The sequence below is a fragment of the Dioscorea cayenensis genome, chromosome 16 (genome assembly GCF_009730915.1).
Source record: "Dioscorea cayenensis subsp. rotundata cultivar TDr96_F1 chromosome 16, TDr96_F1_v2_PseudoChromosome.rev07_lg8_w22 25.fasta, whole genome shotgun sequence".
In the NCBI taxonomy this organism is placed as follows: domain Eukaryota; kingdom Viridiplantae; phylum Streptophyta; class Magnoliopsida; order Dioscoreales; family Dioscoreaceae; genus Dioscorea; species Dioscorea cayenensis.
In genome coordinates, this window is record NC_052486.1 from 9323313 (window position 1) to 9339064 (window position 15752).

At 37.3% G+C, this 15752-nt stretch overlaps 1 non-coding gene across 1 annotated transcript; it reads right to left on the reverse strand.

Annotated features, from left to right (window-relative positions):
• Positions 1-415: 415 nt before the first annotated feature.
• Positions 416-522, reverse strand: LOC120279749. Its single transcript, XR_005542052.1, has one exon. It is a non-coding gene; the product is annotated as a small nucleolar RNA R71 (small nucleolar RNA).
• Positions 523-15752: the final 15230 nt, after the last annotated feature.

Below are 15752 nucleotides of genomic sequence, written 5' to 3' on the forward strand. Positions count from 1 at the left end.
TGCATAAGTCGGAATGCTCGAGCGTGACTGCCTTTGTGCCCCTCCAAATGGATGTGCTCACTTAAATGCGAGGATGTTGGCACACACTCTAGCATCTCACACCTGACCTATATCTTCGCGTTTGAACCTTAACAAGATCTCCTCCAAAATAGGTGCATTATGATCCACATTGGCCCATTTCCTTCATACTCGGCCTCACAACCCTACCTGCGTAAAAGTAACATAAAACACACATATTAATGTAGAAAACTGAGGAAAGTAATGCTCAACATAAGGAATGAACGCTTCACATTCATATCGCACAAGCACTTATCACCAAGCAATGGCTAAGTTCCTTGCCATAGGGGCGATCACTACGTGGGAAAAGTTGGCCGAGAAGTTTCTTACTTGATATTTCCCTCTAGCAAAGATCATGAAGCTCAAAAATGACATTTCTTCATTTCGACAAATGGAATCTGAAACCTTGTACAAAGCATGAAAAAGGTACAAGGAATTTTTTAGGAAGTGCCCTCAGCATGGATTGTGGAATGAATACACATTCAGATTTTTTATAATGGTTTGAATTTGGCTACCAAGAAAATGTTAGATGCGGCATCCAAGGGTTCTCTTTGTAGTAAACAACCAACTAAAGCTTATGCACTGACCACCTTGGCAGCACAAATTGAAGCTATTACAAAGAGATTGGATACTATGCAAGTTCAACCGCAATCCTCGGTTATGAGTTGTGAAGCTTGGGGTGGCCAAATAATGCCAACTATTCCATCTTTTGAGGGGTCGTCTAGCACAGAATAGGTTGATTATGTGGGTCAAAACAACAGGTTCCAAAAAATCCCAAAAGCAATACCTATAATCCGGGGTGGAGAAACCACCCAAACTTCTCTTGGAACCAACATGGACAAGGATCACAAGGGTATTTCAAGCCATCCCAACCCTAACCTACATCTCCTCGACCACCATATCAAGAAGGAAAGGGGCCAACTGGCCAACTCTTGAAACCTTGTTAGCAAATTACATCCAAGCAAATAATGTCAATCTCATTGGACATGAAGAATTGTGAAGGAACTAACAGGCATCATTACATAATTTAGAACATCAAGTGGCACAGATTGCCAAGAATATTGCCGAACATCCACCAGGTTCATTGCCAAGCAATACAGAAGTCAATCCCCATTAGTCCCTAAAAGCAATCACTTTGAGAAGTGGAAAGGAATTGACATCTACCCCAACTCAAAGGTGTGAGAATGCACCTCCTGACCTGATGTGGTAAATGTGAAAGATACATCCATTGGCAGTCATGTTGAGAAAAAATGAGAAGGAACAAATCAAGGGTGAGTTCAAGATTTCTAGCTCTCAACCTAAGCTACCCTATCCTGCAAAGGTGAAGAAGGATCGACAAGATGAGCAGTTTAAGAAATTCTTTGAAATGTTTAAGACCTTACACATTAATGTTCCATTCGTTTAGGTCCTCACTTAAATTCCCTTCTATGCTAAGTTCCTCTAGGAATTATTGACTAACAAGCAAAAGCTAGAAGAGGTGTCCACTGTTACTTTAAGTAAGGAATGCTCAGCCATCATCTCCAATAAATTCCCCAAAAAAGAGAATGATCAAGGAGGATTTATCATCCCGTGCACCATTGGGGGAATGCTTGATGAAATAGCACTAGCCGATTTTGGGGAAAGTATCAATTTGATACCCTACAAAATTTTTCAAAAAATGGGGCTTGGTGAGCTTAAGCCAACAAAGATTACTCTACTGCTTCCTGATCGTTCACTTCGTCACCCCATGGGTATTATTGAAGACATATTGGTCAAGGTGGATAAGTTTATCTTCCCAGAAGATTTTGTTATTTTGGACTTGGATGATAAGGCCGAGGTTCTATTGATACTTAAATGACCATTTTTGGTGATGCCACAAGCTTTAATTGATGTCAAGGATAGTCGAATGGTATTAAGAGTGGGTGATGAAGAAGTGGTGTTCAAGTTGAATGATGCTATGCGCCACTCTATGGATGGTGATGACACGTGTTATGCTTTGGATATTATTAATGATTGTGTTTTGGATTTTGTGTAGGACACGTGGATGAAGGATGAGTTGTCTGAATTACTATATGATGAAGAACCACTTTATGGATTTAGGGAGGAGCTCCACCCTCAATGCCACATCGAAGAGTCCGATGGGAAACTTAAGTCGGTAGATCATAATGCATCTCGGGACAGAAATCGGTGGAAACATTGTATAACTTGCAACAAGAAGAGTATTAGTACACCAACCTCCCCTAGGACTTACATGTATCATTTGGGTTTTAAGTGAGGGGGAAGTTTGATTGATTGATGCATTAATCTCCTATTTTGGAAGAAGGAAATTTTGGGAGAAATCAATTATATGATCCCCGTAAGCACTACAAGGTATGTCAAGCTAGTGATGTTAAACAAGCGCTTCTTAGAAGGCAGCCCAAGTGTTTTTCGTTTGAGTTCTTGTCTTTTTCTTCTTTTAGTTTTGTTTTGTTTTTCTTTGTTTTATGCTTTTACTAAGTGTTTGTTGTTGTCGAACTTGAGTTTTTCCTCATTTGTGTGGGTCATTGTGAGCCCAAATATGCTTGAATTTTAGTTTTAAAGCTCTATTTTCAAGCTAGTGGTTGTTCAGGAGTGTATGTGTTCTATTGTGCAGCTCCTCTATTTTTCCAGGCAATTATAGTCATGCTTGTGGCCATGCATTTTATAGGAATTGTAGAAATTTGGTTTTTGCCAGTATGCATAAGTGTGCTCTTACCCGTGTCGGTGATTGTGCTTCCATAAGCACGGTCCAGCTATCCCATGTAGGGTCGTTCTGGATTTTCTAAGTCTTCTGAAATTTTCCAGTAAAAAGCACGGCCCTAAGCACTATCTTAAGCATGACCATGCTCCTTGTGGGTCAGAGCCTGGCATCAGCTGTTCTCTATGACAAATACCACCTACAGAGAGCAGACGATAGAGTTCCTAGAGACTTTCAAGCTCGCACTAGGAACGATCAGTTTCCATAGGGCCGATATAGTCCAATTTTAAGTGTTCAGGGCTATGTATCACATATGAGCCTGATAGAGTTTTTAGTCCATCTGGGACTATATGAGGAGGCATTCACTTTGACATTAGAGTACAATGCCCTTCTGATTTAGTGGCCAGCAGAGGAGTCTGTCGAGTCTTGTTGGAGATGTTTAAGCACCATTAGTAGCTACGACCCTTGCCGGTAGAAGGCCACTAGCCTCCATACCCCCGCCATTAGGTATATTCATCACTTGTTGAGACATTCTTTGATAGGATGGGGAGGTATTACCAGAGTAGTGAGCCAGAGGGATTTCGACTACCTTCTCAGCATGGTTGACAGGTTTCACTTACACCTCGGATATGAGATCGCCCTTGCTATGCATCATCAAGCGATTGATCTGAGAGTTGGAGGCATATTCACTGGCCCCTACATCTCCAGACCTATTCGGGGGATGGGTCTTCGAGGGGGGTTACTGGTATGATGATTGAGAGCGGCAGCGCCCGATCACCCTAGACACCCTCTTAGCCATGTGGATGGTGCAAGCGATTTAGACTGCACACGGGACTCGCTTCCCTGTTATTGATGCTCCTTTTCCTCCAACTACACTAGTTTCACCTCCACCCCCTTCGGCCTCTCATTCCCCCTCGACACCACCGACTCGCCCTTCCACTAGCTACTTTGCACTCTCGACGAGTTTCCTACTTTATCGGTGTTCACTGGGTTGGAGCATTATGAGGATAACCGCCCATGTTGGACTCCAGTTATCTCCTCCCCTTCTTCTCCAACCTTGACCCAGTTCATGTGGGGTTTGACACCTCCAATTTAGTGTTTGAGGGATCTGAGGCTTCTGACTTCGACAAGAGAGATGACTCGGGGAGCGAGGGAGGATCCACACCGAGCATTGACCCTGCTGTTGCTGCTGCCGCTAATGATTCTAGTTTTGATGACCCTGATGCTACAAAGTCTAAGTCTGATTGAGCAGCATTCACCCTTTTATTATTTCTATTTTATTTTTTGTATTTGAAAATTATATTTCATTTATTTTTATTAGACTTGTACTTTTTGTCACAATTAGCAAAGGGAGTCCTCTGTTAAACTATTTATCTTACTGCTTGCTATTTTTCACAACACTTTATTTTTGTTTTATCTTATTTCGTATATAAGCTTCACGTTGTACCCTTCTTGCTTTATAGGATGTATGACATCTTTGGAATTTTGAACTGTTCAAGTTGAGATTGGCATCATCACTCTTCATGTCCATAGAAGCCCTAATAACTCTCCTCAATAGAGTTTGTTTCCTTCTTTTCTTTGTTTGTGTGCTTGCATATTGTACATTGAGGACAATATAATGTTCAAGTGTGGGGGAGGGTTATTTTTGTATTCATTGTGATGATACGTGACTTAAGATGATCTATGACTTATTGTTAGAGATTCACAAGACTAGGAGTGACATTAGAGCTAGTGTACTTTCTTGTGTTAAGTGTTGATTCAACCATGTTTTGAAAACCACTTTCAGTTCACTCTTTACCCTAGCTATGGGTATACTTGATTCCTAAGAAAGATTGTATTTTATAGATTGACACACCCCTTGCGTGTGTGTACTGCAAGTGCACGGGTTGTCGAAGTAATAAAGTACCCGCAGTGAGTGAGTAGTCGTATCCACATGGAATAGTTGTTAGGAAGCAAGTAGTGATGCTATTTATCTATCGAGTGAACCAATTTATGATTTGAGTGAACAATATCAATGCAAATAAAATAAAGAAAAGAGAAAGGAAACGCAATAGAAATAAGAAGAGGTAATCGATAGAAAGATGAGGTCCCCAGACATTGCTCACCTTAGGACTATTGTTTCAAGTGCAAGACTAATTATTATGCCTCCTTACTAATGTTTAATGAGTCATGGAAATCCAAAGACACACGGTCCCAAACCTAAGGTCAATCATGACTAACCCTATACTATACCCCAACTGAAAGGGATACTCTCGACGCCTCACACTTTGTAAAGTTGCATAAAGCTCTAGAGACTCCAAGTGATAAACCTTATTCCCTAATATAGATCTAACCCTTTAGTCAAGATGAAAGACCCCTAGTCACAATTAAGGCCCAACACTAAGGATTACTTTAACATATCACTTTGTTGCTTACGCAACTAAGCCTAGTGGAGTTTGTCTCTTAGCACTTCACTCTATCATGACCGCAGAGAACTCTTGGAACGTGGAGGTAGGATAAATCACATCGGAAGGAAAATGAGACGTTCCACTACCTCTCAACTCACCCTCTCGATCTTCTCCAACCTTTCTTTGTCTAATTCTAATGGAGTGTCACTCATCCACAAGGATTACCAAGATAGATTCTCAGCCCTAGTGTCACTCTAAGGGAAAATCAATTCAAGAAAAATTCAAATTTGAAAGTCAATTAAAACATCAATTAAAGAAGCATAGTAAGAGTCAATGAAATAAAATCATCCTAGGGTTTACAAGTCCAAGCACTCAATAGAGGTTTAGCTCTCCATAGAGCAATACACAATCAATAATGAAATCAAAAGTAAATGCATGCAATCTATAGATAAATCCCCCTTGTAGTCTGTATCGATGGTCTTGTGGAGCTTCCTCGTCTTCTCTAAAGGTTCTCTTGTTAAGCCTAGGGCACACCTCGCTGAATTGATGCTAATGAAAAAAAAGATCCCCAAAAAAAACTCTCAAAGCGGTATTTATAGGGCTGGAATCGGGCATCCACACGGGCATGTGAAAATTCCACACACCCTTGTGAATTTCCAAGTCTTCATTTCCTACATGCTATGAACATTAACTGCTACAGTAATTTTTCTACATTATTTTGTCGCAGTAAACTGCTATGGTACTTCGTTAAAATACTCCCAAATCCACTCTTTTCATCGAGGCCACATGAATGGGCACACATCCATGCGATAGATCGCGTCTCGTCTTCAATGCAGTGACATTGATGAAGCTCTTGATAATGTTGCACAAGTCAGAACATGTGAGTGTGACTGCCTTTGTGCCCCTCTACTTTGTGTATTCACTTGAGCACAACGGAGGTTGGCACACATCCACATGTCTTTGAGCATAACTTGTGTCTTCACATTTGTTCAATCCAAGAACTTCATCAACAATTGTGTTCACAATCTTCTTTTGCTTTCTCTCAACCAAACTTGTCTCCACAGCCCTAAATGCATAAAAGAACACAAATACACATGAATGAGCGATAAAAATCTAAGAAAAGTAATGCTTAATGTAAGAAAAGTATAATTCGTATTACTTATACACAAGCACTTATCACAGACCAATTCTTTCTAGAAAAAAAATAGAGAATAAGTGTGAAAGAGAAATTGTTCTTCTTTTTAGATGTTAGAAAATCAAATTTGAATGAATGCCCTAACGATGGTTGCAAATAGTTCATGCAAAAGATGGTAGAAAGACCTATCTCCTTTTGAAGTATGAAAGCTACCCTTGAGAAGTGGAATTTTGGGCTTTACCATTGTTCACTTGATGACCTACCAAGGGAAAAGGCTACCTCTAGGGAGTATGAAGCTAGTACCCACTTAATTTTGTGGGAAATGAGGTATGTTGAACTAATTTTCATTTCCAAGGAACATGGGCCACATTTCTAGGGTAAACACACATGCACACGGGAAGTATGGAGTATTGGGTGAATCTATTTCTTGAGTAATCAACTATTTACGCATTAGTCTCTAACGTTTCTTTGTTGTCTGGGAATTCCCTATATTTTATGAGATTCAAGGTCATACACTCATCTTCTTTTCTTTTGAGTTGAGTGTTTGCTTGAGGACAAGCAAAGGTTTAAGTGTAGGGGTATATGATGAGTGCATTTTATATAGATATTTTATATGCCCTATTGTGTATTTTACTTGTCCTTTTAGCACATTTTTATAATAAACCGATGCTACTTACGGTATGTTTGCTAAATGTTGCAGATAATTGGGGTTCAGACTAAAAGGAATGAAAAGAGATTAATTCTGATGTAAAAAAGCTTTGGAATACAAGTTTCAGGACAAGCAATGTCCAAAGCACACCTGTGCTTGGAAAGCATGGTTGGAAGCAAGGGTTGTTGAGCCCCCGTGAGTTTTACTAGAGTCTGAACAAAATTGTGAAGCATGGTTTCGCTGCCCCTAGCACCTTCATGTTGAGGGAGCACGGCCAGTAAGCACTAGCTTGTTTACCACTGTACATTTCACAGGAAATCTCTTAGGAATATCAACATGGTTACTGTGCTCCTTGTGCGAGCGTGCTCTCAAAGCACGGGTAGTAAGCATGGGCGTGCTTACCATATGAGATTTATTATTATTGCACTGAAATTAATTCCTAGGATCAGGAGGTAAGCACTGTCATTTGCACACCTATTAGCACGGTCATGCTTACATCAGTTAAGGGTTATTTAAGCCTTAAAATTAGATTTTAGTGGGATCACTATTCATCCACTGTTCACAGGATCTCATGCGGAAGGAGTTATATTCTCCACCCCTCCACGATTGCAAGGCAGAGGGGATTCATCAATGTGGGGTTGTAGTCATTTATGTATCATCTTAGAGTATATGGCAGGCCCTAATTACCCCACGTATTAGGCCGCCCCATATAGTAAATTACTAGGGGGTCATTAACTCACCATAACTGATGCACCACTGTTTTTGTATATCCCTTTCATACCACTTTGTGGAGTGGTGCTTGTCTCCATTAGTCAAAAATATATAATAAAATAAAATAAATGGAAACAAGCCCAAACTCAAATATATTGTCTTATTTTTTTGGTACAAATTATTTCTCTTCTTCATCCTTCTCACCCTTCTTTGAGTGGTGTTTGGCTACTTAGATGGACTTATCATTTGAATGAGCATATGCATGGTTGTAGGAGAGGCAAGAATTGCAAGAATGGGGGCGAGCTACTGTACAAAAACAAAATTTCATAAATTAACAAAAATTTATAAATTCAAAATAATACTCTAAGAACAATACTTTCAAATGCAAAATAAAAATACTCCTAACCTGAGAAGGGGAGTTGCAACCTCCGATTTTACATATTTTGAAAACATTACACTATTATTTTTTTTTATCAATTTTAGCAAATATTTCTCGCTCAATAATATCAATCCACATACCATACAATCAATCACAATTTCACAAAAATTCAACAAATTTTCACAAATTATCCATATGACAACATCCCAAAATAATATCTCACAAATAACAAAAACAAACAAATAAAAATCAAGATTGACCCAGCGAACGAACGCTAAGTAATAATAAGGTTGATGACTTGTTTAGTCCGAGAATGCCCAAGTCAAACAACAATAACTAAAACCCTGTTTAATCTGAGAATACTGAGGGATTTTACAAGAGAAAAAAAAAAATTTATTTCATCAAAATAAACTATTGAACTTAGCCCAAGGGTTTACAATAAATAGAACAGGGAAAAATAGTAAAGTAAACCCTAAAAGAAGACAAATCAAAAATTTGTCAAAAAGGGCAAGTTTTTCAATTTACAGCAGGGAAATAAAATACTTAACAAAATAAAGCTAATGCCCAAAACTACATACTAATCCAAGATTCGTAGCCAAAGATACAACCAAATTAAATCTTTTCTAAACGGAAAAATCCTCGTTTTCGAGGACAAGATGATGGAATTCATCCTCGAATTGTTCGCTGACCCGTTTTCTATCAAGTGGGACCCACAAAACACCAAACCTCCACTGCTAGAGAAATTACCAAAATACCCCTGTTACGGCCTGTCCCATTTTTCTAGAAAGGGACAGGTTAGCTCCTTTAATACGCTCCGCATCATTGCTCCTAGGTTGAACAGAATTCACCCTCAAATTGTCATCATCTGAGAAATCACTGAAATAGGGTACCAAGTGCTGGACGTTGAACACATCTACCGTCCGGATATAGCTTGGTAGCTTGAGTCAGTAAAAATTAGGGTTGATCTTCTCAATGATCTCTACTAGCCAAATCTTCTTGGTAAACAACTTATTGTACTCCCCCATGGAGAAACTTTCTTTGGTCAGGATAGCTTACACATAATTGCCAACTTCAAACTCCATATACCTACGCCTTTTATCAGCACCTTCTTTGTACGTCCCCGCAGCCTCCTATAGGGATGGATACAACTCAGTCACAGAATCATCCTTTTTTTGGTGTTAGAAAGGCTGGAACTGCACAAGGACTCAAACTTTTCCAAATATGCCCCTTCACCAGCAATTCCTCCACTTGCTGTTATAGCTCCTCATGTTCTCACAAGCTCATTCGATAGTGAGGACAATTTGGAAGGCCCGCATCAGGTTTTAAATCAATCGGATGTTGGTTATCATGCAATGATAGCAACTCATCAGGTAGTTGTTCTAGTAATACGCCTTTAAATTAATCTACGATCAGCATCATGATTTATGCAATTGCCTCTTCAATTGTAACTCCTCTCCCTATCAGTACAAAAACCACATTCGACTCATGTATCTCCTCCTCAAATCTGGCTAAGGTTAGTAGATTGGTATTGTCCCTGGCAGGGTTTAATTGAACAGTATCCTTGCTAGGTGGTTACACAATGTTCACTCCATCCTTGATAAAGCTATAAGTATTGGTCCTTCTATCATGAACAACGCTCTGATTATATTGCCAAGGTTTCCAAAACAACAAATGACATGCATCCATAGCAACCACATCACACCACATGGCATATTTGTACACACTCCCTTCTTGAGCCATGCAAGCTCGTAAGGTTTAGGATGCTCCTCGGTTTTGATCTCTAGTTTTTGAATGGTTGTTGCATACATAATATTCTCGCAACTACCTGCACTGATCACAAAATGACATACCTTTCCCAAGATGGTACAAGTAGACAAGAATATGTTAGTCCTCAATCAATCCTCCTTAATAGCCCTTGGTGTTAGACAAGACCTTCTAATAACCAATATAGTACCCTCATCTGCTAAGATAAACTCCTCGGTTTCCCCATCATTAGGTTGCTTATCTACAGCCATTTCTCTTTCTTCCTCCTCGAGATTGGTCGCATCAATGAGAAGTACAATTTCTGGCCGCCTTCTTGCACTCAGATAGCCTATGACTCGCATCTCCACATGCAAAACACTGAAAGGTCCCACTATTAGCCTTACCAGAGTGATTTGTAGTGTTAGCATTCTTGGTAAACCCCATGTTTCGGCATGGTTCACTCCACTTGGATGGTTGCTGCTGCTACCACCGTCACTAGTTACACTAGCAAAACTAGGGTTACGTCGCTACTGCTTCTCCACCTGTAGAGCCCTTTGGTGTACTGTATATACAGAAACAGGATCAAACATGTTAACTATATTTTGAATATGTACCCTCAAACCTCCAATGTATCACGCCATCAACTGATCCTTTGTATCCTAGATCTCGCTTCGTGCCACGAGTTGGTAAAATTTAGTGGTATAGTCGTCCACCGACTTAGTGCCTTGCTTCAAATTCTGCAAACCTCTGGTACATCAATCTATGGAAGTTATAGGGAAGAAATTGTGCGCACATATGCTTCTTCATCTTTTCCCACATACAAATCTTTGGATTTCCAAGCCTGCTTTGTGTCAATTTCAGCTGCTACCATCATGCGGTTACTCTGTTCTAGAGTCTGGTCACCACTAAAATTACGCATTTATCTTCCGACATACCTTTGAACTCCAAAATTTTCTCCACAGTCATCACACAATCAAGGATATTATGGTTGCAGGCTTCCATGGAATTTAGGAATCTATGTTTGCATACTCGCCTCCTAGCGCCTCTGATCATACTCTGTAGGACCCCTCCTATATCTTGTCACCTCCTCTCTTGGATCATCATTAGATGCTCCACTTGCGGACCCATCATATGTGCCAATTTTGCTCCAATAAAGTCATCTGATTGCACTGATAAATCTCTTGAAGGTTCTGTACCAACTAATGAAACTCTAGTACCAACTCACGAAGCTCCATATCTCCTCCAAGAACTAACGAAGCTCTAGTTCCAACTAACGCGGGCAACAAATGCCAAGTAATGATAAGGTTGATGATTTGTTTAGTCTGAGAATGATCAAGTCAAACAATAAAAACTAAAACTCTGTTTAGCCTGAGAATACCCAGGGATTTTAGAAGAGAAAATCAAAAGAAACACTTTTATTTCATCAAAATCAACTACTGAACTTAGCTCAAGGCTTACAATAAATAGACAAAGGAAAAAAAGTAAAATAAACCCTAAAAGGAGACAAATAAAAAATTTGCCAAAAATGGCAAGTTTTCAATTTACAGCAGGGAAATAAAATACTTAACAAAATAAAGCTAAGAAAATACTTAACAAAATACTTAACCAAAACTCCATTGCTAAGAAAATTAGCAAAATACTTTTGTTAGGGCCAATCCCATTTTTCCAGAAAGGCAAAGACTAGCTCCTCAATATGCCTGCATCAAAGATCAATCTAACCCAAAAAAATAAAACCAAATGGTTTCCCTCCTCGACTTGTTAGAAAGTTTGGAGACTCATCAAGTAGACTGGAGCCTTGCTGAAGATTGGAATTTCATTGAATCGTCGGAGTACTCCGTTGAATTATAGGAGAAATTTGAAATGTTATGAGAAATTATAAGAACAACTAGACAAGAAAATGAAAAGAGAAGCTACTCCTTTAATAAAACACATTATATATATATATATATATATATATATATATAATATCACTATGAGAGAGAGATCAAGAAACTTTCTTTTATAATAAGAAATAATACATATATAATATATTAATATATGGGATATGTATATTTAAATACGTTGAAAAGATATTTCTTGGAAATGAGAATGTTTTGAAATCTATTTTTTCTTCTTATTTGGGTTTTTTTCCCAATATGACCTTCATATTTTTTCTAATTATCAATCTCATGTGAAATTTATTCATCAGCATAAGTTTGAAAACATCATATCATGCCATGGCATCTAGATGATAAGCTGGTCATTTAAAAATACTAAGATATTTTTGTTTACATTCACACCCTTCTCTTTTGAAAAATCACAGACATGAGATATTTTCTTATTTTTAAAGCAATTTTAACTTATTAATTTTTTTTAATTTTTTTTTTCAATCATATTTATTTTGGAAAATTATATTATTATTATTATTATTATTACATCGTCTTAGTTTTTAAGTCATTTTTAAAAATTGTTATTATTGTTTTCATAATTATTTTTTAAAAAAATAAGTGAATTTTTTTTTAAATCTTGTTAGATTATTATTAATTTTTATTTTTTAAATGCTAATTATTTAAAAAACCATTATTATTATTATTATTATTATTATTATTATTATTATTATTATTGGATAGAGAATATATTTGTTTATGGTAGATTTCAAAACTATAAATGACAAACATTAAGGTACACCACGTATGTTTCAGACATAGGGAGAATCCGATTCGCCTATAGAGTAGGTGTGTGCATGCTCCCATGACAAGAAATGACATGCATTGATGATACACCCGGTATGTTTCAGATGTATGGGGATTTGATTCACCTTATAAAGTAGGTATGTAGAGGATCTGATTTGCCCTATAGAGTAGGTGTGTGCATGCTCTCATGACAAAAAAATAACATATATTGATAACACACCATGTATGTTTCAAAAGTAGGGGAAATCCGATTCACCTTATAGAGTAGATGTGTTCATGCTCCCATGGCAAGAAATGATATGCATTGATGGCACACCAAGTATGTTTCAGATGTAGGGGGAATCTGATTCACCTTATAGAGTAGTTGTGTGCATGCTCTCAAGACAAGAAATTACATGCATTGACGACACACTAGGTATGCTTCAGATGTAGGGGGAATTCGATTCGCCCTATAGAGTTGTTGTGTGTATTCTTTCATGATAAGAAATGACATGTAATGATACCACACCATATATGTTTTAGATGTAGGGGGGATCTGATTCTCCATATAGAGTAGGTGTGTGTGCATGCATCCCATGACAAGAAACTCCATGTATAAATCTATTCCCTTCCTCTTCTATCCTCATCAACTCCTAGGCCCTCTCTTTCTCTTTTGTACAACTACCACAAGCTTGCTAACAACCATCACACGAGTTCTAAAACTTGGCATTACAAGGGTTAGAAAATATTTACTTGATGTATATATCATATATTGTTTATAAAAATTGTCTTTTTACAATTTAATTTTTCCCCCTAACCTATCTATCAACTTGTTTTCACGATAAGCACTATTGATGTAACAACAATTGTTTATTGGGGTGGATATCTACAAGAGACAAATGAAAAACCTTTATATTCGGGGGGTGGGGGTTATAAAACAGTAATTGGGGTTCATGCTAATAACACTTTGAATGAGTGGCACGAAATTGTTGTTGCTGCTATTGACTTCTACTTAGGTGTTAACTATATAAACATTAAGTGTAAATGGCCCGTAAATCATCTTACTAGCACTATCATTGATATTGATAGTGATAGAGCAACATCATTAATGTTGACATTACGTACTCCAGTATTATACATTAATGAAGGAGGATCACGTGTAATCCCAACCACTGCATACACTGTGGACACTTTAAAAGCTTCTAAACTTATTACTCAATAAGAATTTATATATATTATGTTGTGATGCCTTATTTATAACAGAGTTGTTGTGGTTCTATTTTCCTCCGGGTCACATCCATCTCATGCATTGTTTCCCCCCAACATTTCCATCATCAACCTTCGAAGATACTCCATTAATAAATAATGATGTCGAAAGTTCCATTGGCTATCAGCAATGGAGGTGTAATGAAGATAACAATGCATTTGAAAATGATGTTGATGAGGCCGATGACGCTAAGCTTGAAGCCCCTAGAAATGACATTGATGATGATTGTAGTGATGACGATGATGATGACTACGATCAAATGGATGATAACAACGATGATGATATAAGTATCGCCTTTGATGTGCAAGAAGGTGTAATAGCAGAAGATACCATGAACACAACTAACTCAAATATGGAGCAAGGGGCAAATGCAACCTCGGCTGACTACACACAATTTGATCATGTTCCTGGCATTGCACCAATAGATGACTGGTATAATGCAACAGAGATAGATGATGTAGACCCACATATATCCATCGGAGATGAAGAGTCATTAAGCTTTGACAATTGTGTTGGTCGTATGTTTAACTCAAAATGACTTGTTGAGTAGATGATGGTCCATAAAAACAAGCATTTGCATTTATTCAGGTGAAGAGCAATAAGACCATTCTCATTGTCAAATGTCCTAATTCAGACTATACTTGGCGTCTTCATGCTTCAATTTCATCCAGATGATGAGATGTTTCCATAATTCACGTTATTCTTTTACTCCATAATTCGTGTTCTTCTTTTGCTCCAAGCTTTCAACGGTTTGGATAAGGGAGGGAGGGAGGGAGGGAGGGGGGAGGGGGTTTGGAAAAGGGAGGGGGTGAAGGAGGTAGGGGTGAAAGGATAGGGTGGGGTGGTGCATATACCCGGCAGCGACAAGGAGCCTCCCCTTGTCCCTCCGCCGCAACATGATTGGGAATATGGGAAAAAAAATTGGATGGAGTATTTTTGGCATTTGCTAGGTATGAATTAAGAAAAATAAATATATGCCTTTTTTTTTTGGGTAATATTTATATGAATTGACTTTTTTTATCACATCAATTAATTAATTATAATATTTGATTTTAAATTTAATTTTTGTAATTTGTTATATTTTTAAAATTTGTTAATCGGTTGTTATCATTTTTTAAAATTATAAATTTATTTTTTCAATTTTTTAAATAATGTTTTAAATTAAAATTTTGGGACCCTTATCCCATCCCTAAACAAAACAGGCCTTGAAAAATATCCTTCCTTGCTTATTTTAATCTAAATGATAAGTATTTTATTTTTTTTATCTTTTTATAAATAATAGTTTTAACATTGAAGATTTCAGTGAGCTAAATTTAAACAAATATAATAGATAAATTTTTTTTTGTTACATTAGGCTTTAGATTAGTTTCAAATTTTTTAAAACATGTTTAACACATGATTATATATATAAATCATAGTTATCAGACGGATCAATTAGTTCAACTGTCGGGGGTTAATAAATTTATTTTAAAATAATATTTTTAATAATATAAATTATTTTTAATTATATAATTATATATAATAATTTTCATTAATTATTAATTATTAAATAAATAATTTGATGGAAGAAAAACAATTCTTAACCTCTTAAGTGGTAGAAAATGGGGAAAATCACAAACAAAATTACATATATACCCTTCAAATTATTAGAAAAAATCAAAAAATCAAAGGATGAAAAGGTCATTTAAAAAAATTTTGATACGACCGGGTTATAGAAACCCGGCCGGGTCACCCGGTTTAACCAGGTCGAAGTGGGTCAAAACAGGTTAATTGTATAAATAGTCTAATTAGAGACCCAGACCGATTTAAGCACTAGAACCGGTCCAACCGCTGGGCCGATTCGGGTTTAATAACTATAATGTAAACAAACAAGAAAAATATAGTTAAAATGCAGTAAGCTTACAAGCCCAATTTTATTGGAAAGTTAAAAACCAAAGACACAGCAACAGCAGCTACTTATTATCAACAGCCGCTTGTCCCAAACAACTCAATTCGCTTTCTCCATTTCAATATTTTTTTTCCAGTATGTAAAATCATCTACAACGAGTTCATTAACAAATAGAGAAAAAAAAAAAACA